This window comes from Pinus tabuliformis, chromosome 7 (assembly GCF_031772625.1).
Source record: "Pinus tabuliformis cultivar Carrire ecotype Pingquan chromosome 7, CPIR1, whole genome shotgun sequence".
In the NCBI taxonomy this organism is placed as follows: Eukaryota; Viridiplantae; Streptophyta; class Pinopsida; order Pinales; family Pinaceae; genus Pinus; species Pinus tabuliformis.
In genome coordinates this window covers 1,930,446,901-1,930,474,711 of record NC_142293.1, presented here as the reverse complement: position 1 = coordinate 1,930,474,711, position 27,811 = coordinate 1,930,446,901, and positions in this window count along the sequence as shown.

Here is a 27,811-nt window from a genome sequence, read left to right as displayed (position 1 = left end):
TTAAGCAGCTTATATGGTACTTTTATCTGTATCTGTATTCATTCCTTTTATATGAATTGTTGTGTAATTATTCTTGCTATTGTTGAATACATGTATGTGCTGTAACAGCAAATCTCTATCTCATTCCACTATTGGATGTTTTGCGATATGCCTTTTCCTTTAATCATGCATGTAACAATGATATAAATGATAAAGTGTGGTAATTTCGCTGTTATCGCTTTGCGTAACTATTTATGCACAGCAGTCTTGAATGATTTAATATCTATGTTTTAGAGATGGAGTCATCTATATGCCTGTCTTAGAGCACAGACCATCAAACGCTACGCTTTAGAAATCAATAAGTCCCCGGGATAGATTATAGTTATTATACTTTGCTGATAGTTTTAATTATTCGCTTATCGCTAGCATATTCTATAAGTCATTCATCCATCCCGTTTACCTATAATTTTTGGGAAACTGGTCCCATTATCCCCAGTCGGAGCCACTATTCCAAACGGAAAAGGAGCTGTACTAAGGTCCGGACCGGGTGGTTTCCCCTATGTTGTTGCAGCGATTTTCGAGGCATCAACATAATTGGCGCTAGAAGGAGGGCATCAACTGTGAATGGCACATAAGTCCAAACCTATAAGCCATTCTAAGAGTAATTCTCCCTCCGTATCCCCTCGATCTTTCCATTTGCATACTGGTTCACCGGTATCCAAACAAGGAGAAGGGGAATCAACTACCACTGCTCAAACCCATCATACCCGAGAACAATTAAGTCTTGAATCACCTGAAGTCCAGTCTCTAATCCATAAACTTCAGAGCTTCTCGATTTCACCACAGAAATCTGAGGTATCACAAAGCAGTGCGACTTCGCAGTTCAATCTAACTCACCCTCTCACCAGACTTCAGAGCGAAAAACTCGGTATTGAACCCACTGAGTTCCCTTTACCCAAAAGGAAAAAGGCGAAGAAAATTACTGAAGGATCTGATAGTGAAGAGCTTTCATCCACGTCCTCCATTGCATCTTCTCCTCTGCAAAGTCAACCATCCACTCCCCCATTACAAATTGTCGTTCACCAGGGATTAGAAGCCTCAACATCCCAACCTGTTCACTCCTCATCATTAAATCCTTCCCATACATCTGGAATTCCAACAGTAGTATCAACCACTGTTGCTATTATAATGGCAGATCCATGGACTAGGCCAGGTGCAGTCAACATGCCTGCACCATTGCATCCTCTACCAGATGCTCCTGAAAAATGGCTACCTAAATTTAACCCAGATGATGGGACCCAAGCTGAAGAACACATTAATAATTTTATGTTAGCAGTTAACTTGAAAGGAGTGACAGAACAAGATGTTGTTGTAAGACTCTTCCCTTACACCTTGCAAGGATCAGCAGGATCCTGGTATTTTTCCTTACCCTCTGGTTCAATTACCAGTTGGAACACTTGCCAAGAGCAGTTTCTTACCAAATATGGAGATGATAGGTCCTTAGCTACTTTAATAAACGACCTCTCCAATCTGAGAATAGAGCATAGGGAACCAATAAAGGAATTTAATGCTAGATTTAATAAACTCCTGAATAAAATCCCTACAGCTTCCAAACCAAGTGAACAAATTCGAAGCGAATGGTATATTACTGCCCTACCTGCCAACATAGCCATTTTTGTAGACAGGGCCGGGAAACCTACCTTAGCTGAAAACATGAGAGAAGCACTTGCTGTGGAAAAGCGCATCAATGCTCTAGAGAAGAAAGCTGCTTTGGAAGACAGAAAAGCCAAAAAAGTCTCATTTAAAGAGGATTCCAAGAAGAAAACCCCAAAGGACCCATACGACATGGAGGGTTTACAAAAAGTCCTGAAAACTTTGTCTAATGAAATGGTTGAAATAAAGAAGAAGGTGGCCGAAACCTCAAACAAAAGACCATTTAGGACTTTTAAGAAAACTGAAACAAAGCCACCGAATGTCATATCTAACGCAGATTCAGAGCAAGAAGAAGAGGAAGAGGAAACAACCTCACAAACTGATGATGAAGAAGAAGTAGCTGAATGCCACGGAATGTGGGATTTTATACTCTCAAACTTTGATACCGAGAATGAAGAAGAAGCCTTTCCGGTTACTACAAGAAGTAAAAGTACTTCTGAACTTGCCCAGGCAACTTCAAAGAAAAGGAGTGCAGTCGCTACCACAACAAAGGAAAAAGCTCCCCCAAAGAAGTCGCCCGTAGTAGTTCCCCAAAACCAACCTTCAACTTCTAATTCTCCTTCAACATCCAAAACATTAGTAGTATCTAATTCAATGGAATATAACATCGTTGATGACATGAAGAAAACTAAGGCAAACATAACTATGTTTGAGCTCAGTAAATTAAAGCATCAGCAAAAACTACTTCTCAAAGAATTGAATGCTGTTCCCTCTACACCCCTTCCCAGTGCAAAAGCTGCTAATGATTCAGGCCAACCTCCTTCAGGTATGGTTTAAGCTACCGATTCAATTCTAATTGGAGATAGATCGAATTCTCATGCTCCACCCTTCCTGCTGACCTATGAGATTTATAACAGAAACCTGCACAATTGTTTAATTGATTCAGGGGCGTCATCTAACATAATGCCAGCTTCAGTTTGCGCTAAACTGAACATTGAACCTCAGAAATCCGCTACTCATATTGTACAGTTGGACAGGACCAAAGTGCAGGTTGTGGGAGAAATTAATTCCGTGACTATCAGGTTGTCTGCCGATCCCAGAATTGTACAGAGGATTGATATCTTAATAGCTGACATACTTGAATTCTACGGTTTAATTTTGAGTAGGGATTGGTCCGAAAAATTGCATGGGTATATTTCCACAGATTGGTCACACATGTGGCTTCCCTACAAGGGAAAGCCAAATCAAATAAGGATCGATCGAGAGAAGCACATGATCCACACAGTTACTGAATTTGAGCAAGAAAACCAACCTGTAGCGTTCAACAACAACATTTTGGGGAATTATTCGTCAGAGTCATTCTTTGGCAACTTTGTTGCCCAACCATCTCCTTTTTCAGTTAATCATTTTACATCTCAGATTGAAAATTTTTCACAAACTGATAAGTCTAGATGTTTTAATGATGCTGAGGAAAATGTAAATATTTTTGTTAATACTCCTTTATTTTGGTCTTTATATTTTGATGGCTCTAAGTCCAGCGAAGGCTCAGGAGCAGGTTGCATTTTGGTTAGTCCACAAGGAGAAAAGACAATGCTGTCTTGCAGGTTAGAATTTGACTGCACTAACAACACATCTGAATATGAAGCTTTAGTCCAGGGATTATATAAAGCAATCGGCCTTAAAGTGCAATATCTAAAAGTATTTGACGATTCGGAAATTATTGTTAAACAGGTGAGGAATGCAATTCATTGTCTTTCAAATCACCTCAAGCATTATCAATCGCTAGTACAGGATCTTACCTTACACTTTTCAGCATTTAACATTTCCTCCATTCCTAGGTCGCAAAATTCGGCAGCCGACCTACTAGCCAATGTAGCTTCCAAGCTTCTACCTTCTGAAGACTACAACCTTGATAGATTTTCCGTAGAATTACTTTTTAGGCCTTCAATTCCCGACAATGTCACTAATTGGAGAGTATTTAACCATGATGAAGATATTTTGCAATTTCTAACTTCTGAAAAGTCCTATGACAATCAAATTATTGAGGAAAATGACCATGATCTACAGATGAAAGAAACGCCTCAGGAAAATTCAATTCCTAAACCAGTGGTAAAGCTCGAAGATCTTTATGATATCAAAGACAGGTTTAAACCTGTAATTAATGCAAAGCTTCAAAGTTCTACCCTTAGGTTTGAATTGATAAATCTAGGAACTGACCATGCTCCTCAAAACATCAATTTAGGATTAGGAATTTCCTTGGAAGAGAAGGAGACATTCATCAAACTGTTAAGAAAAAACAAACAGGTCTTTGCTTGGAAGTATGATGATTTGAAGACGTATGATACATCTATTATCCAGCATACCATTCCTATGCTTCCTGATCAGAAACCAATTCAGCAGAAGTTAAGAAAAATACATCCAAATTTAGAGAGCCAGATAAAGTCGGAACTTAACAAGCTCTTGAAAGCCAAGATTATTTTCCCCATCCGACACTCAAACTGGGTCTCTAATATGGTGCCAGTCAGAAAGAAAAATGGTGACATTCGAATTTGTATTGATTTCAGGAACCTGAACAAAGCGAGCTTGAAAGATAACTTCCCATTACCTACTATGGAGCAAATACTGCAATCAGTAGCAGGCTCTGAATTGATGTCCTTTCTTGATGGATTCTCAGGATATAACCAAGTTCTGGTTCATCCTGATGACCAACTTAAAACCACATTCAGAACAAAATGGGGAACATATGCGTATCAGAAAATGCCTTTTGGAATTATAAATGCAGGAGCGACATTCCAGAGAGCTATGGATATAGCCTTTAGAGGGTTGATTAATCAAACAGTAGTCGTCTATCTAGACGATATTACTGTATTTTCTAACAAGAGGAATAATCATTTGCATGACTTAAATCAAATCTTTCAGCGATGAAAAAGATATGGTATTTCTCTGAACCCAAAAAAGTCTTTCTTTGCTCTTGATCAAGGAAAACTCTTAGGCTTTATTGTGTCCAAAGATGGCATTTATATCGATCCTGATCGGATCAAGGAAATTTCTGAAATCCCTTTCCCACACAATAAAAATTCGATGCAGTCATTTTTAGGCCAGATCAATTTTGTTAAACGATTTGTTCCAGATTTTTCTCAAATTATATTACCACTTCAGACAATGATTAAGAAGAATTCAGTCTTCAAGTGGGGATCAGCAGAAAAGCAAGCTTTTGATGTAATCAAGCAATCAATAATCAATGCCCCAGCCTTGAATACTCCAAATTTTTCTAATCATTTTACATTGTATACCATTGCATCCGATGTGTCTTATGCTGCAGTTCTCATGCAGCCAAATGCTCACAATTTGGAAGCACCCATATCATTCTTCAGCTCCAATATTCAGGGTGCCGAATTAAATTACTCCGATGTAGAAAAAAAAGCCTTTGCTGTATTTAAAGCGGTCAAACATTATAGACCCTTCCTTTTAAAAACCCATACAAAAGTAATAGTTCCTTTCTCGTCAGTTAGGCAACTATTAATCCAAAAAGAGCTGGGTGAAAAAAGGGCAAATTGGGTCACAGCGCTTCAAGAGTATGACTTAGAAATTAGGCCAGCAAAGATTGTTAGGGGCCAAGGTTTTTGCAGGATATTGGCAGGAGCATCCAACATTCTAGAGTCAAGCGATACAGATCAAACTCAAGAAATTAATCAGATAAGTGTTACTGATTCTGGATCTCAATATGCAGATTTAATCTTTTATTTAAAGAATGGTTATGCACCTTCGAATTTGTCTTACAAAAACAAAAGGGCCATTAGGTTAAAAGCGAAGAATTTTACAATCATTGATGACGTGCTTTTTAGGCAGAATAATGATTCTATCTTGTTAAGATGCCTTGAGAAACCTGAAGCTCAAAAGGTTTTGCAGGAGTTACATGATGGACCAGCAGGAGGACATTTCGGAGCTGACACAACAGCTCACAAAATTATTCATGCTGGTTACTATTGGCCTACTTTGTTTAAAGATGCTCACGAGTACGTAAGGAAATGTCTAAATTGTCAAACTGCTAGCGGAAGACAACGTAAATCAGCTTTCCCTCTGCAACCAATCAACATTAAGCAACCATTTGAGCAATGGGGATTAGATATCATTGGCGAGATTACTCCAGCATCTTCCAAACAGCATAAGTATATCCTTACTGCTACTGATTACTTTACAAAGTGGGTTGAGGCAATCCCTTTAAAGACAGCACATTCTGAAGCAATCATTGAATTCATAGACCAATTCATTATTACCAGGTTTGGTGTCCCAAACGCTCTTTTTTTTGATAATGCATCTTACTTTTCATGCAATGCTATGTTTCATTTTGCTATTAAAAGAGGATTTAAGTTAAAATATTCTGCTAATTACTATCCCCAAGGAAATGGTTTAGCAGAATCTACTAATAAGAATCTGATTAAAATCATTAAGCGAACTATCGAACAAAATCAGAGAAATTGGCACAAATCCTTAGTATTTGCAATATGGGCTGATAGGATAACACAGAAAGCTTCTATTGGAACTTCTCCATTTAATCTTGTCTATGGAAAAGAAGCAATCTTACCCACAAATCTTGTTCTTCCTTCTTGAGCCCTAGTGCAGTTTATTGAGGAAACTCCTTCCTCTTCTATTCAGTTTAGACATGACCAGATTCTAAAATTAGAGGAGGAAAGAGAAAAAGCTAAGGTTATCCATGCCAAACATCAGCAAGTCATCAAAGCAGCTTTTGATTCAGTCTCATCCGGTTCAAAACAATTCCAAGTTAGTGATTTAGTTCTGAAATGGGACAAAGCCCATGAAGACAAGGGTAAACACTCCAAGTTCCAGAAATTGTGGCTTGGACCATTTCAGATCTGTGAGAAGATAGGCCATTCAACCTTTATATTGCAAGATTTATCAGGTTTGAGAGATTCTCTCCCTGTTAATGGCCTCGTCTTGAAGAAATTCTTTAACTGAGGAGGTAACCCCTTCTCCTTTCATTTCAGTAGGATTTTATAGTTTGTAGGATTTTTAGGAAATAAAGTTGTGAGATGTCTCCCATTGACCTTTTGCTGTGTTTGAAAAGTTGTCCCACAGAACGAGTATGAACATTTGCTTTTAAAATGATAGAACTTTTAACCAAAAAAGGATAATTTCTAGGAAATTAGATATCTCTGTATTTTGAAATCACAATTCAAGTTTTGTAAACTCCTCTCAAAGCATAGAAATATTGTAAATCATTTTCTGTTTTTAAATCGGTCTCTAAAGGTTATCCATACTAAGATAGAAATCAATCCAATTTCAGCATCTTCAACTCTTACCCTGTCGTCCATTTACTCTTAAGGAGAAATTTGTTCATCCCATTCATTAAAGTTTATGATTACTCAGAGTGTAATTCTAAAATATAAGAGATTAAAGATAAGAGGTCTTATTACAAGCCTGCTTACCATGTTCATAGAGAAATAGTTTATCTGACATTACCAATACTGCAAACCAAAACAAGGTAATTGCTTGAAATTACAAGACAAGGGGTCTCATCACGAGCCAGCTTGTTCAGTTAGACTACTATCAGTGAGTGGCATTGTCAACAGCTGGCCACCAAACCAGGACAATGGCTTTTTATCTTATCAATGACAAAGAAGAAAAAGGAAATGAAGTACAAAATATGAAAAAATATTTTGAATTCATTCTGTTAATCACACTCTTAATTGGATGGGACAATGGACAATCACATGGTTGAAAGGTATCCCTGTCGAAACTATAGATGTTTGCTGGCAGCAGAGGCTCTACCTATGACAGATGAGTTTACTATAAAGGCTGATTTGGAAAGGTATTCTATTTTATCATGATAAACCAATAAAGGCCTAGTTTAAAGCTTAGAATTTTTTTATTTTCTTAAAAAAAGAGGAAGTCAACAAAATAGTTTCATTCTTCTCAGAATATATAGAAATCTAGTTATATTAGAAATTTCCCCATTGATTGAAACTCTATTTTTGAAAAAGTTTAAATGTTTCTATTTTTGAAAGAGATAACTGGTTCTTCCAGTGAATCGCCAATTGTTGTGCTCTACAACAACCCCCCATTTCATATCATCTTTACTTAAAAAATATTAACATATGAAATGGGTCCCTTCAAAGTTCGATTGGTATCAATATTTTTATTGTTCGAAAGAGGTCCAATAATCAAATGAATTCATTTCATAAAACCCTTTTTGAAAAAACCCTTTAAAGAAATAAGGCAAATCTTTGTCATTGCAATAAAGCGATCGCAAGATCGCATATCGCAATGACATAAGAAATACAAATAAGCGGCACATTGATTACCCCCGATGCGATATCGCGATCGGCGATCGGCAACACTTCGTACACATGTTAAAAAACGCACATAACATGAGTTCCGACGCGACGCGATATCGACGATTGGCTATCGGCGATACTCCGTATGCGGTCAAAGCATCTTAAGTCATTTACCTCGATCCGATGCAATTGCGCAATCGGCAGTCGGCAACATCCCATGCACATTAATGAGGCGCCCAGGCCTTACCCCCGATGCGATGCGATATCGGCGATCGGGGAATCGGCAAATCACTCTAAATGCACCTTGTCATATTTCTTCGCACTAATCCGATGCGATGTCGCAATCGGCATTCGGGAGGATCCTATGCTTATGATTATATAATGCCCATTCTCCTAAAGCAATGCGATATCGCTATCGGCGATCAGAATTTCAAAAGGCATAGCTTGAAGATCTAAAGTAATATTGATGTCCGATCGATAGAGCACGGATTTTGAAAAAGCCGTTAAATGGAGGGATAAGGTGATGTATTCATATTTAAAGTTTTGCCCCTTCGATTAACGATCACCTGCGCTCAACCGCCAAAATATCCATTGCACGCTTAAGGGAGTCATTCAACCGGATAATGGTGTAATAAGCATTTAAGGAGTAGCAGGCCTTAAACGACCATTTAATATATCTGTAATATCTTCTCATTGATTGGATCCGCAACCATTTTTGAGAGTTAATCTCTCAGCACACTTCAATTGATATATCTTTCCCACCATGAGTCCTCATTATTATATTTCTATGTTACGGTTTTTCTTGCCTTTGTGCAGAATTCATCCTCCAACAGAAGCCTGAGCATGATGGGAAAGAAATCTAAGAAGACCGCGGGTTCCGCTGCTACAACAGTTGCAGGACAAGCTGCCACATATAAAAAGAAGGGCTTAATATCATATACTACATGCACGGGTCTTACCAGAGCTACATGGCAAGGCACGTATAATTTGATTGAAGCCGAACAACCAGAAAAGGCAGTGACAGAAGCTACTGCGGATTCCACTCGCAAGTCTGATTCCACTCTCTAAGACTTAGCCGACTCTTTCCTTCACAGGATAGCGGCCAGAGAACAGATTCTCCCCTACACAGACGTCGTGCGATGGGCAATAGAGGAAATTCCAATCCTCGACAGAACTTTTAGCACCAGAGATGGGAGGATTTTTGGATCGTTCAAGCCAGAGCATCTAAGGCAAATGTATCATTTGCCTGAGCCAGAGAAAGTCTATAACAAGACGTTCCTGGAGAAATTTGCAGCTGATAATGAAGTGGAATCCGAACCCATCCGGGATTGGAGGCAGAATCCAGCCAAACACAAGCACGAGTCTTCCGGTAAGTACTCAGTTGATTCTTTGGCTTCTCCCTATTGTTATGCGGGGATAATGATGTGTAGGCTATGGGGATTACATGACTCTGCTAATTTTACCGTAGAGATGGTTCCCCTAATGGAAGCAGCAGTAAACAGCATAATTATGGATTGGGCTACTATTCTCTCTGATAAGCTAGCCGTAGCTGTTCGTGATTTTAGAAAAGGTTCTGTTGTTACTGAAAGAAAAATTCCCCCGTTTTATTACAGTGCATATATTTTAGATACGTTATGTTTCAATTCTGAGTTTCCCGTCCTCGGTTGGAGGTGGACTGCCCAAGACCCCTCACCCATTCATATATACCACCAAAAATTGTGGAAATCTTCTTACAAACACCATTTGTATCAAATCTGCAATGGCTTTATGGTTCCCATTATTCTATTTTTGATAAGCCCATTCCCAGGATCTCCTACCTAGCTTCCTTTGATTTACCAGCAGTAGCGAGTTGGTTTGGAGAAGAGAGATTTACCTACATTAGGGTTTTCGGCAGCCAAGCCAATCCGCATGTTCTTCCTCTGTATATTCCAGATAAACTGCTAGCAAGAGAAATCTCCTATCAAATTATGGCAGAGAGTACTACACAGACTCTCAAGAAAGAAAAGAAGAGGGGCTGGCCCTCTTTTCCCTTGAGAATTGGTGTCTATACTCTGCATGATCTCAAACACGCAGAAAAGGAAGCCATAAAGATTCAGTCCTTAACCCTGGCCACTATCCCGAATAGGCTATATGATCCAAACAAACACGCCTATGCTGCATTAGAACAGGCCAAATTAACAAAATTTGACCATCAAGAAGATTGGTTTGACGACCTATTTGTTTCAAACGAAACAATAGGTCAAGCTAGAGAACTTGCTCGATTGAAATATAATGATGAAGGGGTAACTGAGTTCAATAAACTTAGGGAGCAGAGGTTGCAAAATCTGCCTCTAGATTTACTGGCAACAACCCCAGCGACGTCTTCAAGCGAGCCTGGTCGGCAATAGTCAAGCCAGCCTCTTGTTATAACAAAAGATCAGAAGAAGCAACAGGAGGGAAATCAGAAAAAGCAACAGGCAGAAAGGCAGAGAAAAGAACAAGTGGAAAGGCAAAGGAAAGAACAAGCAGAAAAACAACAGAGAGCACAAATGGAACAAGAAGAGAAAAAGAAGAAAGAGGTAAAGGCACAACAGAAGAGGGAACAAGAAGAGAAACTGGAAAAAGAACTGGCAGATAGGCAGAAAAGGGAACAAGAAGAAAAACAGAGGAGAGAGCAAGAAGAGCAGCAGAGGAAAGAGCAGGAAAAAGAGCGGAGCGAGTCCCAAGCCGAGAAGCAGAAACAAACCACCAATGTCAATGTGGACACTACTATAGATCCCAAACTATTTCAAGAATGGCAGCAATTTCATTCCATCATCAGTGGATTAGAATGTTCAAAAGATGGGGACACTTCCAAGACAAATGATACGCAGGACATCACTTCTCCTTAGGTTCTAAGTGGAACCAGCGGCCCACCCATTTCCCAGGATGTTGAGGTAATTCCTAAAGACCCTTCTGATCAAATTGTTCTCCAAGTGGAAGATATTCCTCCCTTGGATGTTTTCTATAGCCCAAGGCATAGAGCAGTTGTGAAGCGATCAAGGAAAAGACGAAGGATTGATCAACCTTCTACCTTTCCAGAGCAAACAGTCACGGGTAATGTAGTATGGAAGGAGGAATTGGACCCCTCCGATGACCTAACAAAGCTGTCACAGTATGCAGGTGCTTATTCTGCAACGACTATTGATAAGGCATCAGAGGTGAGTCTTCTACTGAAGACTAAAGATCAAGAAATTTTTGCACTACAGGCAGAAGTGACAGAGGCAAAACAGAGGGCAGCACAAGCAGAGGAGCAGTTGCTGGTACAACAACAAATGAATGATCAATTAACCCAGCAATTGCAGGAAGAAAGGCAGAGGATCGGCCAAAGCACGATCCAGAAACAAAATGAGTTATCGGAGGCATTGGCACAGTTGAGGACAGCAAATGAGCTGATGATGAAAATGAAGGACGAGCAAATAGCTCAATTATCATCACGGCTCGAAGTCATAAAAGGCATGCAAAAGGTGGAGGATTTCAGAGCAGAGGCATCGCAAATAAACAATGCTTTAATATCGCAGATTAGACTCCTGTGTAATCAACTCACTGAGGCAGAACCATTGTGCGAGCTAACTACATCCATTAATCAACAGGTAGATAAGGTCAGGAATGAGTTAGACCAGGCCGATGAGATCATAAGTGGATATCTTGACTGGCAAGATTCTGATGTGGGAAAAGCAGCGAAATTGCCTAGAATCCAAGAAACATATAAGGACATACTCTTTACAGAATGGCACACTCAAGTGATGAAAGCAGAAAGGGCGGCTTCAAGATGTAAATTAACTACAAGCAATATGATTGATCTAGTCAACAACACCCTCTACCTGGCAAACATGATCTCCCAGTGTACACCTGGAAGAATAAAAACAGCAAATGTGATTGAGCAAACAAGTTATCCTGACTTAGAGGAGAAGGGGAGATTAATCGCTGGGGTTAACACTTTGACTTTCGATGCATAGTGGCTCTTTTTGATCAAGCCACACACACAAAGGTCTGCCCTCAAGTGTTTAACTGATGCACTCAGGTGTATAATTCCCGATATTCAAGATGCCACATACACTGCTAAGCTCAGTTCGCGCCTCAACAAACCGCCTGAAGTAGAGCCAATTCTAGCGATAAGTCAGCTCAGGTTTAAAGGCAAAGAGCCTACCTGATGAATCATTGCCGCCGATTGCCAGATCGCTCCAGGAAATATGATCAATATTTATTGATACCAATTATGTAGGATTTCTGTTTATTAGATATTTAGATTAGCTTAGTATTTATAGACCCTTTCATTGTTTTGGAAAGGGTCGTAATATTTTGTAATAGACTTAAAGACTGAAGTTTGCACTACTGTGCTTCAGCCTATATTCTTTTATGAAACTCGACCAATCGTTCTTAATTTGACAAGGAAGTTTCTTTATGCAATTGCGCACTACTGTCTTTTGTTGGGGATGTTTTCTGAGTCGAAGGAAGAACTGCGACATAGCGATTGATATATGGGAGTGTTAAGCAGCTTATATGGTACTTTTATCTGTATCTGTATTCATTCCTTTTATATGAATTGTTGTGTAATTATTCTTGCTATTGTTGAATACATGTATGTGCTGTAACAGCAAATCTCTATCTCATTCCACTATTGGATGTTTTGCGATATGCCTTTTCCTTTAATCATGCATGTAACAATGATATAAATGATAAAGTGTGGTAATTTCGCTGTTATCGCTTTGCGTAACTATTTATGCACAACAGTCTTGAATGATTTAATATCTATGTTTTAGAGATGGAGTCATCTATATGCCTGTCTTAGAGCACAGACCATCAAATGCTACGCTTTAGAAATCAATAAGTCCCCGGGATAGATTATAGTTATTATACTTTGCTGATAGTTTTAATTATTCGCTTATCACTAGCATATTCTATAAGTCATTCATCCATCCCGTTTACCTATAATTTTTGGGAAACTGGTCCCATTATCCCTAGTCGGAGCCACTATTCCAAACGGAAAAGGAGCTGTACTAAGGTCCGGACGGGTGGTTTCCCCTATGTTGTTGCAGCGATTTTCGAGGCATCAACAAGTCCATATTGCATTAACTAAGAACCAAAACTGGTCAGGGTCCTCTTATCCCAATCCTTTAAAGATAGGTAGCTTAATGTCATCAACCATTCTTCTTCTTCTTGACGGCCTAGGTGTAGGTGGAGGTGTAGGGGAAGTATGGAGGGGGATGGGGTGTGAGGGGGGTAGATGGGTGGGGGATCCCAAAGACACCCTAATACTTCTCAACTCCTGACTTCAATGCACCTTCAGGATGGGGAGAGGAATGTCGTAGGGGTTGTATGGTTACTTCTTTATTCTTCGCTCTCAGATCCTAACGGAGGGTATATTCAATCTCAATATAGTCCTTTGGATCTGTTCTATATCTCTTTCCACTTCGTGTAGCTCCTAGTTCAGTCTTATTTCTTATTTTCCCAAACATTAATCTAAATGCATCAGCAGAATCCCCTTTTCACAGGATAACATCTTAATCCAGAGCTTCAAAGAATTTGTTAGGGTCTTATAATTTATAGTATCTCAAGGTGATTGAGTATTTTATCTCAAAAATATCATATTGTAAATAATTTTCAATTTGCAAATGATTTCCAAAATAAGATAGAGTAAAAATGAAAAGAGGGTATAAACGAAAAAAGAAGGAAAACAAAAACATTGAAAAAAAAATTAAAAAAAAGAACCCCATCAAAAGAAAGAAAAACAAAAATAAAATAATGATGGAAGTGTTGCAAATCTAAATGCCACTTCTGATAGATAATTCTCTTCATGATTGATAAATAAAAGTTGTGTGCAGCTTGTTTAAAATGCCACAATGACTAGATATCTTTTTAATCATGCAGTATAATCATGGTTAAACATGTTTGAATTTTTGTAAATTAGATTAGAGAATAAAGATCTTCCAAACAGTTTAATCTTGGTAAATTAGTAGTTAGGTAGAAAATGACATTGGTTCAACTATTTAATCTGAATCAATAGGATAAATACATCATAGGATTTAAGTAGTTTTGATTTTCCATAACAGAAAATAATTATGGTTTTTCCAGTCTAAATGCACCCCTTTAGAAAAATAAAAATGTTAGCTTAGTTAAAGGGTATCATAAATAGTTTCGTTCTATGAATATATTTATGTTGCCCTTTAGCAATATCCCTTCATGGTTTTTCCAAAATAGTTTTCCATTCATAACACAGAATTTAGAAGCTTTCATTTTTAAGAACCTACATTTAGTTCTGGACAGTCCTGGGGGAGCACACAAGTTTTGCAATACATAACATATATCAGAGTACCAAGGGGATTGTTCAAAGGCTACATTGATCTTTGGAGTCGCCAGCTCCGGTTCACTGTCCAGCTGGTTGATGTCTAAGGCTTGGAAATTTGCTTCTGTCATTAGTTTGGCCAAACCTTGCCCTTTTATTAGTTTTGTAGGTTTTATTTCAATATCAAATTCCAAAATGTTGGCAATCCACTTTCCTCTTCTGCCCTCTAAATTTTCTTGGGTGAGAATGTCTTTGACAATAGGACTTGGTACATAAGCTATAACATGTGAATAAAGGATGTAAGTCCTAAAGTCTTTAATGGCTTTAACCAAAGCATAAGCTTGCTTTTCCATGATTTGATATTTTAGAGGTGCATCTCTAAGAGCTCTGCTAAAGAAAGCAATTGGCTTCTCATTTCCTTGGTCATCTTTCTGTAACAAAACAGCAACGATAGTATGCTGGGAGGCAAAAGAGAAAATGATAAATTCTCTGTCAAATTGAGGATTGGTCAAAACTGGGGTTTGGGTAAGGGCCAGCTTTATGCCTTCAAAGGCTTGTTTGGCTTCAACAGTCCATTTTACTTTTGAATCCTTCTTTAGCATGTTATTTAGCAATTTGATCAACTCTGCTAAGTTGGGGATAAACCTTCTCAAGAAATTGATTTTTCCCAAGAATCCTTGCAGTTCTTTGATATTTCTTGGGTGGGGCATTTGTAGGATAGCTTGTATCCTATCTGGATCAATTCTTATGCCATCCTTTGAAATGATATGTCCTAACAGCTTACCTTCTTCCAAACCAAATAGAGACTTCTTGGGATTCAACGAAATTCCATATTTCCTGCATTTTAGGAAGATCTGCCTCAAATGTTTTATATGTTCTTGGTCTGATTTTGAGAAAGGTGTAAGGTCATCTAAGTAAATGACAAGGAAGTCATGAATCTCTTTGGCAAAAGCAATATCCATTGCTCTTTGAAAAGTTGCCCCTGCATTTTTCAATCCAAAAGGCATTTTTACATATTTGAAGGTTCCCCATGGGGTTGTAAATGCCGTTTTGTCTTGGTCATCAGGGTGCACCAGGATTTGATTGAATCCTGAGAATCCATCAAGTAATGAGATCCTTGAGGCCCCTACCACTCTTTGGAGAATGTGATCCATCTTGGGTAAGGGATAATTGTCTTTGAGGGATACTTGATTCAAGTCCTAAGATCCACACACAGCCTTATTTCACCAGTTTTCTTTCTTGTAGGGACCAAGTTTGAAATCCACTCAAAGAATCTGATTGGTGCTATGATGCCTGCCTTGAACATTTTCTGTAGCTCTTGTTCCATTGCTGGGAGAAGCATAGGATTGATTCTCCTCAATTTTTGTTTAAAGGGTTTCTGATTAGGCTTGAGAGGGATAGTATGCTGGATAACAGAGGTATCATAGGACTTTAGGTCCTCATAACTCCATGCAAAGACATCCTGGAACTCTTTAAAGAGGTCAATGTATTTAGGCTTTTGATCAGGAGGTAGAGATGCAGACAATTTTATTATTTTGGGTTTGTCAATGGTACCAATGTTGCATTCTTCAATGGCTGCATTTTTGGTTTTCTGGGGATATCATTTGAATCAAAGATGTCCTCTAGTGGAGTTAGGCCTGTTGGCAAAAAGTTGTCTTTCAGCTCTATGATTTCAGTTTCAGCATTGGCCACTTCTTCACAACTGATTGGTTGAATTTGCTGAATGTTTTCCTTGTTGAAAATAGTTGGATTTAGCATTTGTTTTGCTGTCCTAGGTGATATTGGATGAGTAATATTTTGAAACTGTATTTGTGATGGACTTGCTTTTTCAGGTATTTGTGATTGACTTGCTCTGTCAGTGTCAATATTTAATCCTGCAAATTCTTGTTGCAGCGTTAAAAAATTGTTTATTTGCATATCATCCTCAAATACTTGCCAATCTTTGACATTGTTTGGAATGGAGGGCCTGTGTTTTATCTCAGCTGTGAAACAATTGTTAGGCTCCAATGGTAATTTGCAAGTACTAGCAAATGTGGCCAAACTATGAGCATGTAGATTATGGGTTCTAGGAATTTTAGTGATTTGGAATTCAGAGAAAAAGTTTAGTACTTCAGCTACAGCAGACCTATAAGACCTTAGTCTTTTGTCATTTGTGACAAAATTTCCCTTCACTTGTTGGATAACTAAATCTGAATCTCCCATGATTGAAACCCTGGCAGCTTGTAAGAACTTTACTAACTTGAGGCCTAGCAAAAGAGCTTCATATTCTGCCATGTTATTAGTACATCTGAAGTTTAATCTATAGGCTCTGCCTTCTGCATGGGTGTTTTCTTTATTGTGTACCCAAACTCCAGCTCCTGCCCCTAATTTGTTGACTGAGCCATCAAATTCAAGGAACCATAGAATATCTTGTTGTGAAGGAGATTTAACAATCTGTTCATGGGCTGGCAAAGTAAGTTGAAGTTTTGGTTTTTCATCTGGCTTGTCTTCTGGAACAGTCTCATCATTTGATTGAATATGTCTTACAACTAGAGCAGCAGCAATGTCTAGTGATTGATTGACTGTTGTTTCATGGGTGGTAATTCCTTCATTAGAGTCTTCCTCTTGTATGAGTATTTTGGTTTCAACATTATTTTTTGAGGAAGTTGTGCTGTCATTGAAGAGAATGTATGAGTCTATGTCTGAATGGACAGCATATATAGGAAAGTTTTGAGGCTTTTCTTCACTGCTGACCATGTATTTCATGAGTGTTTCTCTGTATAGTCTTTTTGGTTGCCCAAAAACAGAGATGGTGGAATATGACATGTCTAATTGTAGGGAACCTTGTAGTTTATCTCCCCATGATCTTGATAACAGCATCCCATACTTAGGTGGGATATCAGCAACTACTACATCCATCAGAATTGTTTTGTTTGGGTATTGAACCAGAGACACACATAAGTCTTTTATGAGACCTAAACACTTGACTTGGCTGGAGTCAAAGGAAAATAGGTCCTTGTAAGGTCTTGTTATATCTAGATTCAATCTCTCCATGACTGCTTTTGGCATGAGATTGTGAGAGGCACCTGAGTCAAACATTGCATTGTGTAGTATTTTATCATGAATATGTAAGCTGACATAAAAAGGTAATACCCCTATGACTACTGTTTTTCCATCCACTTCTGGGCCAAACAGTAATTCTGGGGTGTCGTCCAACACATTGACATCATCCTTGTTGCTAGTGAGTTGAAGGGACTTCTTGATCTGTTGTTTATAGATGTCATGCTTGGCTAGTTCTGAGAGAGGAATTGCTATCTTTAGTTTGCCAATTTCAGTTTCTAGGTCAAAGGGTTTTTCAGATTGGGTCGTAGGGTTGTGGATAACGGTCCTTTCCTTGTTCACTAGATTTTCTTCTTGGTTTTTATCTTGATTTTGTGACTTATCCTTTTTACTCATCTCTTGAGGAGTAACATTTAAATTAAGGTGAGAGGATGAAGTAGCCATAGGCTGCTGTTCTAAGGACAATGGTTCAGTGATCTCTTCAATGATTACTTCTTCTGTAGGTGAATTTGTTTTGTCATTAGGCTCTGTGACTATGGCTCGTTTAGGTTGTAGATTATCCTTTATCTTATCAGGCTGATTTACATTCATAGTTCTGCTCCTTAGCTTGTATTGTTTATGGACTTCATAAACAACAGTGTCATAGCCTTGTTTAAAGTCAAAGGATTCACCTGATTTGGTTTGGAACAGTTTGATTTCCTCATCCTCATGGTCTTCTTGTGTTAAAAAGACTTGACTTTCACCATCTAGACCCATTAAATTAATCTGAGAATCTTCATTTGGTTCAGTTGATGTGGAAGTTTCAGCATAGTTTTCCTGGAAAGGGGGTCTTATGTCTTGGTCAGCACTGGCCTTGCCAATGCCTGGGTTTTGAGTTCTCCTAAAATTGGGATTTCTAGGAGGGTTGTTTTGTGGTGCTTCCCATGATGATTTTCTCTCAACCGATTCCACTCTATCACCCAATCTTTTCATTCCATTGAGTATTGCATCCAGTTTTTGGTCAAAAGCAGAGGGTTCCTCTTTGAAAACAGACCTCTTTTCCAACCTTGCTCTGTTTCTTTTGGCAATCAGGTTGGCTTCTACTGTGACAGCAACCCTTTGGGCCTCTGCAAGGGTTTGAGGGTCTCTTTCCTTCAGCTGATAGGCCATATCAGGGTCGAAACCATCAGGTAATTTGTACAAGGCTAAGTCAGGAGGGGGTCTTAAATTTTGTGGGATTGCGTTATATACATTGTTGAATCTTGCACAATACTCCAAAACAGTCTCTTGGGGACCTCTTTTGATAGTATCATATTCCCCAAGTATGTGTAGAGGATCCTTCTTCTTCTCCCATCTGCTAGTAAAGGCTTGATAAAGCTCATCCGGAGTTGTGATGGAATTTGCATTCAGGGATCTAAACCAAGTTCTTACATCCCCAGTTAGGCTTTGAACAAACATCCTCATTCTCACACTGTCATCGTCTATTTCATAGGTCTCAAAATGGTCTTGCATCCTTTTGGCATGCTGAACAGTTGTCAGAGGGCCATTGGAGTCAAAATATGAGATTTTGGTTTGGTGGTCTTGGGGTAGAGCTGCAGCATTAGCTGGTATTTGCAAGGGTGCATATCTGTTAGCCATATTTACAGGGTTCAGAGGATTAACAGGGGCAGCTGGGATAATAGGAACAGTGGGTACCACAGGGGTAATAGGTAAGGGTGAACCTAGAGTGTTGGTCAAGGGGATATGTGCAGTGGATGAAGATGTGAGAGGAGGACTTTGAGATGTGGATGGTGAACTAGGGGAACTAGGGGTAGACCGGAAAAGGACCTTGCATGGAGTAGAGATAAGGCTGGGATGATCTGAATCTGAGGTTAAATCAGCAGGCTGCTCCTGCCTTTGCTGCCTCCTAATGTTTCTGGGGATGGTATTTGGATTATCAACAATGATGGGTGGATTAGGGTCAGGATTTGCCCTAGTATGCCGTGGATTTTTCTTGGGAGCCAGCTTCTAGCTGTTTTTAGGATTTTATAGGAAGTTTTTATATCTGCAAGGACTGGATAAAGATTTTGGAATGGCTATATATATTTCAAAGCTGAGATGAAGATTCACTGAAAAAGCTCTTCCCTAAAGCTGTCAATGTGACACAGAAACAGCTTTGAAGGCCTCCTGACTGATTTCAGGTTTGATTTATAGCTTTGAGAGATGTATAGAAATTGGAAAATCCTAAGAAGTCCCCAGCGGAGTCGCCATTTATGTTAACACCCAGGTTGTTCCCTATGACTCCCAAGGGAATACGGCCGGGGTAACCACTAACCAATCTTTGGATCACAGTTTCTAGCCAAACTGTGATCAGAGAGGGCTCTCTCTTTATAATTTGTCTCTGTTCTGATAGTGTTTTAGGCTAGCTATGAGTTCAGGTTTGTTTAAGGTTTTGGTTGGATGATAATTTCAGTCAAGGTGCTTATGCATTCTCCAAAGTGTTCTAGTCCATTGGGCTATGGAGTCAGTGGTCCTTTAGTTATTTTGAGGTGCTGAGTGATTTGCTGTAGTGATGCTGCAGAGCAAGGTTAGTGTCTGAGAAATAAACTTTCATAAAGTGATTGGGTGGGTTGTGTCCAGTTTATGCAAGGCAATTAAGAATCTTACAGTAAACTTTTGGAGTAAGACAGTGAGAATATTGACCCAGGAGCATTTAAGAATTTCTAGGTGATATTCATACATATAGAATTAACAGCTACATGAGCAATTAAGAATTCATGTGCATAGTAATCCTAAAGACAAACATTTACAGTAGTAAAAATTGAGTACAAGGTGTAGTGAAACAAGTCCTGCACTATTCTTTCTTTTTACTGCTAGCTCAGTATAAGATGACTATGATTTGACAAACATAAGAAAGACAAGAACAGAGATTAAGGAAAAAACTTGTTATTTAATCAGACAGCACAGGGATTCTGCATCAGCACATGGAGCATCATCCAGACATCAAATATTTCAGGAAATCACTGAGCTCATCCAGCCCTTTGTATTAGATAATTCAGAAAGTGTATAATACATTTGTCTCATAGAGAAAATTACCAACCCCTTATGCGTTACTAAGGGGAGTATATATACAAAGTTTACATAAGAAAATATCTGAATGGAGAGTAAATGCTTCATTAATAGCATGCCAACCGCTGGAGTGTAGCAGCTGAGAAAGTTAATGCTGTAATAACTTTTGTTGCCTTAGCTGTCAAAAATGGTCAGAGCCTGTTGACTTGGTGGCAGTTGGAGTCGGCTGAGGGTATGCTGTCAAAATTTGCGCATTTCTTTACCTTTTGGGCCAGCCGTTGTTGTCCATGTGCTGAGTCACATTTCAGCTGCTTTCAATGCTGACTTTATCATGCTGTTGTCTTGTAGTGACTTGGAGCTGGCAGTGGCCGAATGACTGAAGCTACCATGGCAAAATCTGAAGCATAAATTGCCACCAATCCTCCTTAGGCATTTGATGTCTGCGCATCTTTATCAATGTTTCCTCGGCCTCTGTATGTCTATAAAGATTGGGAGGGGTTTCAAACAAGTGATTCACTTCATTCTCAATGAAGAACAGGCCTTCAAGTTTGTCATATAAGCTCTGCCCTGTGGGAGGCCCTGCTTGTTCAGATGAACTGCCAGATGCAATAATATGATTTTCAATAGTGGTTGCCATTCTGTTGGCCATTTGATCTGGAGAGATCAGTTTTACTGCACCACTTAGTAAGCTGGGCAGGCCTTTTTCTTGCAGCACTCCCATTTTAACTTTGTATTCCTCCACATCTGCTTGCATCTCATAGTACTTCCTCTCCACTGTTTGTATATAGTTCCTGAGAGTTAGTATCTTCTTGGCAGAGAGGACAACTTCTGTTCTGTTGGGAATGCCTATAGCTGCCAATTCCTCCCTTTCTTGCCTGTTCAGGAAGTCTATCATTCTGTTTGCCTGCTCTGCTCTGTTCCCTAGCATTGTCTTGGCCTTCTGAATTTCTACTTGAGCTTGGCCCATTAAATCCATCTGCTCATGAATTATTTTTATTGACCTCCATTGCTGTCTGATGGATTGGCCAATTTTGGCCCATAGGATCCTCTTTATGTCGGCCATAGCAGTCTCCAGATTCAGCTCTTTCTCTAAGGCCTTTATCTTTTCTTTTTGGGCCTTTATTTCTCTGCCCTGTTCTTCTACAGTCACTTTGGACTTGTCATACTTGGCATCCAGTTCTGCCAACTTCTCCTTGGCCTTCTTTATTTCATCTGCCTGGAGCTCCATTGCTTTGACGGCCTTGGTCAATTCCTCTACACTTGGGCTGGCATCTGGAGCTGCTGCTGTTCCTACTGCTTCTGTTGTGGGGGCCACTGCTGCCCCTGAAGTTGCTGCTGTTGTTGAAGTAGTTGGAGGAGCTTGGGAAGTGGATTCTGCCTGTTTATCTTGTAGTGCTCCTTCCAGCTCTTTCTCCAATTCTCTGATCCTCTGGTCTTGCTGCATTAGGAGGTCTAGTTGGTCCTCAGCCTGTTTTTGCTTTTGAAGTTCTGCTGTTTGAGGATGCTCTGTGGGCTGCAGCTTCAACCTCTTCTTCAATGCATTGAGGTCATCATCTTTCTTCTTCATGAGGGCCTTCACACCCGTTGGATCACTAGGATCATGTCCTAGATCAATAATGATCTCCTCAAGAGACTTTATTCTATTGTCTTTGGCCTGAGAGGACATTCTCTCAAAATCCAACTGAGTGTTGGTGTTTTTTAGGGACTCTTTCAGCTCATGGGCCATGGTGGCCTTCTCTACCAAGGTTGCATAGACCATCTCCCCAGCTTGCTTGTGGAGTTCTATTTGGTCCATGGGATGGATGTCTCTGGCTAGGACCTCCACCCTTGTCTTTACAAAATCTGCAGCTGTCTTAGGCTGCGGCCCTTTGGGCTTAAAGTGGCTGAAGATTATCTTTTCCTGCTGAATGTCATATACCGACATTAGCCTTTCTTGCTGGGCTGGTGTTGCATCTATGAATTGCTTATAGACCTCAGCCCTTAGCAGCTCATTCTGAGCTTTTATTTTTTTGAAAGAAGCCTTGGTGCTCTTGGGCTTCTTGCTTTGCTGGGAAGAAGAGGACACCTCCAAACCGAGCTGTAAAGTTTGCTCCTGCTGAAAGGAGCTTGTACCTGTATGCTGACTGCCCTCCCTGTCTTTTCTTGCACTGTCCAAGACATCTTCAGTAATGTCTTCTACCTCTGGGGAGTCTGCTCTTTGCCTTTTGGCTTCTGGCTGGTGGGAGGATCCACTGAGAGGAGTGGACTCTTCTCTATCTCTTTTTGTCCCCCTTTCCTCATGTGCTGGGGTCTGTAAAATTGGAGCAGTTACTGGCTCAGTTTGTGGGGGTGGAATTTGCAGTGCTGGAGCTGCTGGTAGCTCAGTTTGTGGAAGGACAGTTTGCCCTTGCTGCTGTTCTGTTTGCTGCCCTGTTTGCTGCTCTGTTACAAGGGCAGGCCTTTCCTTCACTGCTTCTTCCTCTGCACCCATTATGCCTTTGCCTTTGTCTGTCGCCGGTGCTGATGTAGAGGGGGCCTGTGGTGCAGTCCTTGTGGCCGAGGTCCCTTCTCCCACTGAATAAGGCGGTCTGAAAGGTACCTGCTGCACATAGTCTAGGTCAATAGTTTTTTCAATCTCCTTCATATTCTTTAGCTTTGTCTCTTCCTTAGTTAGATTTTCAACTAGAGTATCCATATGCCATTCTTGCAGGTTGGCATATTTTTCAATGTGTGGGTACTGGCAATGCTTAATGCCTATAAGCCTATACTTGTTTCTCCTAGTAGTGATGAAACCTTCAGGGTCATAATGGACCCACCGAAAACTATAGGACAGCTTGTATTTATCCTTAAGGATTAGGTCTGCATCTTCCCACCCTTCTTTCTTGTTCATGATGAAGGGGCCCAACTGGTGTTTGAACTTGAGGTGGGCCTTCTTTTTGGCGCTGTGGAAATGGGTGAGGTCGGACTGAATCAACTGCCTATAATACTCCAAGGCAAATAACCTCATAGGTACATATTTTGGGAGCCTGTATGGACAGAGCTCACAGCCATATATCCTAATGACAGTATGGTTCTCATATAGGTACCAGTCACCTATTTTATATTTTTTGGAAAGCTGCAGAGCTTTCTTGATCTCATTTGATATTCTGGGAGGAGGGGACCTCATCAACAGGCAAGAGACTGGGTATACAAATTGGTCAACAAATTCACAGTAGGTGTAGGGTGAATTTGTGACTTTGTGATAGACAGAGGTCCAGAAGATGACAGATCTTCTTTCCCCTCTGTGATCCAGCCTTTTGATGTAGCATGGGAAGGCTTCAGGATGATAGTACATGAACAGGTGGTAAATATAGGCCGAGTACTTGAAGACCCCCTGTCTGTCCACTCTGCTCAACTGATCATGAATCTTGTTAGCTATGAACTTAGCAAAGTTATATTTGCGGGCAGGGGGTTGGCGTGGGCTGTAAGCAGATAGCAATACCAGCATTGTTTTATCCACATGCTCACTGTTTTTGTATCCCAACACATAGGCAATCATGTCCAGTAAAAGCCTGCCTACATCATTGAAATGGACATGCAGGTAGGGAGGTGGCCCTGTAGGCTGGCACTCAGGTTTCATGAAATTCCTGGTGACCTTTTGAATCTCCTCACTGGTCATCTTGGCACCAGTGTCCAGCAAATAGTTCATGGAAAATGGGATTAGCAACTCTGTCTGATCAAAATGTAACATCTTGTTGATGGACTCAACATTAATGTAGAAAAGGATCCTCCCAGATGGAGTGCTAATAGCTCTGTGCTGCACATCATAGTTTTCAGCACATAGGTGAATGATTTCAGGGAAGACATTTACAGCTGGGAGACAACAGTATGGAAGGTTTGACTCCCATATCCCATGTGTACCATGACCATCCTTATAGTCCTCTCTTAATTGGCAAAAGGTCTGCAAGAAGTCCCTGTCACCCTCAAAGTCTTCAATAAGATAGTCCTTGTCAACAAATGCCAAGGCCTCCAGCTCTTTATTTGGTGGATTTAATGGAGCCACACTGAGGGATGAGGATGCAGAAGCAGCCATTATATAATTTGATTTTGAGTAAAAAGGAGTTAAATGGCTTGCAAAGTTTTAAGAGCTCAAAATGCCAGGTCAATTGTAGTCAATGTCTGAACTGTGTCTTATAATGAAAAACACACAGTCTTGTTTCTGCAGTTTTTTAACAAGTTCAGAGGGATTGTGAACTGCCCAGGGCAATTTGCAGAGGGTATGAGGAGTTATTTAGGTGAAAGGCTGCAGCTGGTGTGTACACCTGGCAAAAGGGAACAATGCCGGGTGCTTCAGAGGTAATTTCACAGTTTTTACCCGCAAATTGACTGTTTCTATGTCGAATTACAGAGCTGGGGCAATGCAGATTGCCTTGGCTTACTTTAGGTAATAGGTGTAGAGCTTATATGAATTTCAACAGGTATTCTAATGGTAATTTACAGAGAATTGGTAAGCATGGGCCAAACAGAGGAATTACGGTGAATACCTGGACAGAACGCTTAGATAGCTTGCGGGCCGAACTCTGAAGGTTGAAGTGATGAATCTGAGCGGTTGCAATTTGAATTTGGAGGTCTGGAGTCACTTTGGCAGCTGCAACGGCTATATCCTTCTTCACGTGAAAATGACATTGAAAATGCCTCAAAACATGACTTTAACGATAAAATTCGGAAAAATAGGGTAATTGGCGCCTTTCCGCCGATGACGTCAGCATGACGTCATGGCGGGCCCGGGTACGGAGGTGACGTGGCTGCTGAGGTGTAGGCCAGGGTGGCAGGACACGGTGGCGGGTGGATAGGGTGGCAGGGTTACGTGGAGGGCCACACGGCGCAGGGGCGGGGAAGAGCGCTACGTCAGGATGACGCAAGCATGACGCAAGGGGGAGGCGGTAACGGGATGGTGGTAAGCAGGTTCCCCACACCACCTTTGGGCAAAGGCGGTATCGGGGAGGGGGGCTCCGAACAACCCCACCGCCTTCCACGCGTCCCTTGTACGGGGTGGAAAACCGCTTTCCTCGGACGCTAAAGGTCGGCAGGTCGGGAAGCGAAAATGACCGCCCACCGTTAGATCTGGGCGGCAGAGATCGGACGGCTGGTGGGTCCTCCGACGGATCGTGCAAGTTGGGGGGGCCCGCTGGTTTATTTAAATATTCAATTAAATACTTTTGGCGGAAAACTTTAGGATTGAGGGTTTTCGTGAGTTTTTTGGGGTTTTTGGGTTAATTTGTGAAAAAGGGTTTATGGAGGGCTTTAGCAGAGGTGAGGTTAGGGCTTATGGAGAGGTTATTACTCCTAACCAGGGGTTAGAGTAATCCCTTGACATGGTTGAGCATAGTCCCAGGTGGACTAAAGTCTCCCTTAGACAAACCTATTTAGCTATAATGCTAAAAGGAGGATATTTATAGAATGCTTGGGGGTTTATACACCATAGTGTTATTATAGTAGGGAAAGGGGACCATAGGGGACTTGGATAATAGAGTTAGGGGTTAATATGGATAGAAGAGGTGAATGAGGAGTGAAATGACCAGGTTTATTTGAAAACCACTCAGCTGTAGGAGTAGATCAAAATGAAAAGATTTTTAGACAAGAAATGTGGCTTTTAAGGGACTAAGAACCCCCATAAAACCATGAATTTTTCCATGAATCTCCACTGATGATGGGATGTTAGTTATGAATGGGAAGAGGGGAAGAAGGGAGGTTAGACATGCTTCTTTGCTTTGCTGCCACCTGATAGAGAAGAAGGACTTCTCAATCTATTGACTTTGCTTTGCGAAGTAGGCTAGCTCATCTTCAATTTGCAAGGAATGAAACTTCTGCAACCCCATCTTCCTACCCATCTACTTGCCTAGCATTTTTTTATTTCTTCTTGGAGGGTGCACTTAGGCTTGCAGACCCTTACTTGCCTTTTCTTTTCTTTGGCTTTTTACTTTTGATGGTCTATCTACTTCTACCCTTATTTCTTCCAAGGTCCCAGATTAAGCTGTTGGGAGCCTTTCTTCTCTACCTAAACTACTTGTCTGCCAAGATTAAACATTTTGGACAGACATCTTTCTCTATTCTACAACTGGAAATTCAAAACATGGCATGATCCAGATTAGGCTGCTGGACCATCCATCAAAATTTAGACAACATCAAGCTATATACACAGATTGTTTTATCTAGGAAATATGTGATCTTTGCATGATCAAAGCAGAGCATATTTGGAACTTTTCATTATCAATCATGAAATATGAAACCTATTGGTATAGGTAGCTAACAAATCCATTAATCCCTCCATCTATAGACTTAGACCATATTCCATTAGCTGATAGGGATGACAAGATTAGTGAGACATAGTGCGATTGTGAATTTTTGGAGCTTTACTATTGGTTGGAGGATAAACACGCTGATAGGACAGATGAAATTGGACTCTTGGATTCCAAACTTCCTCATTATATTTTCCCTTGACCTTCCATGCCACCTGAATTCACCAAGAAATGCCAAGATTTCTATGTTCCCAGCCAAAGAGACATTATGACCCCATTTAGTGAGATCTTTTTTTCAATCACTGCCCAATATATAAACCAGATGATTTTAGCTCCCCCTGTGGAAAACAATGCCCCATGTTTCTTAGAAGCCCTCACAAAACTTTATTAGAGGCTTGATTTTTCTAGAAGAGCCAAGATTTTTGATATCTTCATACCAGAAAAATGCCTAATTGTGAAGTAAGAATCCTCCATACCCTTCCTCAATCTTCCGTGATCAAGCTAAACAGACCATAACCATAATTTCAAACATTTTTTGTTATTATTCTTATCAGTGGGTAGATGAACCCATTCTAGGCTTCCTTTCCATTTTTTCGATAGATAGCAAACCATCTATTTTGTTTAATTCCAATCAAGTCCTGGCTAATAACATCCATGAAAAGTTCTTAAATTTCCAACAGAACAAGTGCTTAAATACACTTCAATTTTATTTTATATGTTTCTATATTATCAAGCACACAGGTTTTGTTTTGCCATGCAGAAGCTAGATGAGGAGGGAAGCCAACAGCCTATAATATTTTTGACTTCTTTAGTGATGAAAGAGTAGCAAGAATTCTCCTATAAATAGTTCATTGAAGAATTTATTCACCCAGCTATGAATATCCTAAGCAGCTTAGAACAACCTAGAACCAGTGAAGACATCAAAAGGATTCTACATTTGATAGATCAGGCCACGATTGGAGACTGGTATTTATACCAAAATTATATAGAAATCTGAGTTTATGGATGTGATTTAACACTATAAAAGGTCCCAAAATACCTCCCTATGAGGATTTTTGCCCTTGAATATATCAGAAAAATGCTAAGTTCAGATGATATTCACTTTGTGGTGGCAAAGAAGAAGTCCCAGTTTCAGATAAAGACACTGGTGGGTCCTTTAATATGCAAAACCAAGTCAGTAGGAGAAGAAGTAGATAAAATCCTTAAAGAGATGAAATTCAACCTGAGTTTCACATGGTCTTATGACCCTTGGGGTA